This window comes from Palaemon carinicauda, chromosome 31 (assembly GCF_036898095.1).
Source record: "Palaemon carinicauda isolate YSFRI2023 chromosome 31, ASM3689809v2, whole genome shotgun sequence".
NCBI lineage: Eukaryota > Metazoa > Arthropoda > Malacostraca > Decapoda > Palaemonidae > Palaemon > Palaemon carinicauda.
This window is the reverse complement of record NC_090755.1, coordinates 80,738,113-80,739,543: the sequence shown is the minus strand read 5'-3', so window position 1 is coordinate 80,739,543 and position 1,431 is coordinate 80,738,113.

Here is a 1,431-nt window from a genome sequence, read left to right as displayed (position 1 = left end):
GTGAGAAACTACGTTTGCGTGGTTTTCTTCCGGTTTGCTGTAGCAAAGTAGCAGTCAGGGTTGCCAGGTTTCCCAAAAGATAAAAGGCTAACGTTTGATCAACTGCACCTTTAAAAGGCCAACCTAATGGTAGAAAAAGGCTGAAAATATAGCATTTAAGGCTAACCAATTTCAAAAACGCCAAATTTAGGTATCTAGCACGAAAAAAGACCTAATTTGGAGTTTTCTGTCTCGAAAAAGGCCAACCTGGCAACCTGGTAGCAGTTGTGTCTGACTCAGTGTTAGGTTGGCCGAACTACTGAAAGTGTTTTCGTAAGTCGCCGAAAGTTTGCTAATCAAACAGTTTAAATTGCTTTAGTGTTAGTGATTTCAAATTATACCGTGGTGAACTATTAATTAACGCATACACACAACGTTTTCCCAGGCACTAACCCCCTAATTGGCGTGCCGAAACCAATGTATTGAAGCTCAAGTTACAGATAACGCTTGATTTCAGTGCCTGATAATTATCTTTATATAAGTAGAGAAAATATGAAAAACTACAACACATTTCATTGTATATTCAGTTGATCAAAGTAAACGAAAAAAGCCTGAACAAGGAAACGGGAACTATCAAGAACCATTGGCCTAAACCAAGTGGGCTTTGAGGAACAGCCGTAATGTGAGTTGGTTATTTACCATTTTCTTGTTATTATGTACTTGTCTTTTATAAACCTAAAGCATTTGGTAATTTTGGGTAATGTTATTGTATCTGATATCATAAGGTATCCCAGTGAAATTGTTAAATCTTAAATGAAACTTGCCCCGCCATTTAGGCCTAGGCCTACTCGTTCTTTATAGCGGAATAGACAATCATTGTTCCAGAGAACAAACATAAATAAAAAGTCATCTTATTAACTGAAGTAGAAGTTACAGCCGGTTGGTATTATTTGTTAATGATTTTTCGGAATTCAAAGCAAACTAAGAAAGAATGTTTACCCTAACCTAGGTTAGGAACCCAGTTGATATGTAGATCTGATATTTTTTTACTCGGTGTTCTTTACAAAACCACATCCCGTATTACAGGTCTGATGGGTTGTTTTTATACATTTTTGTTTATGTTTTCCAAGCATTATCATCTCTTACTCCTATTGACACAAGGCATTTGGAATTATTTAGCGAAAAAGCTGATTTTTTACAGGGAACAAAGGGAAATTAATACCGGTTTTTTAATTCTAGTAACGTAAATACTTCAGAACCGTTTTGCTTGCAAAATACATCAATTGACGATTGCATAGATTTATTTTGACATTTTTTATATCGATTTATTATCCTCTGGATTCGTTTGTAAAAAGTGTATATAAAAAACGGTATTTGTTTACAAGAACACGCTCTCCACTTACTCAAAAAATTATGCATTCCTACAGCTCTCCTCTTTTTGTACAGTAATTA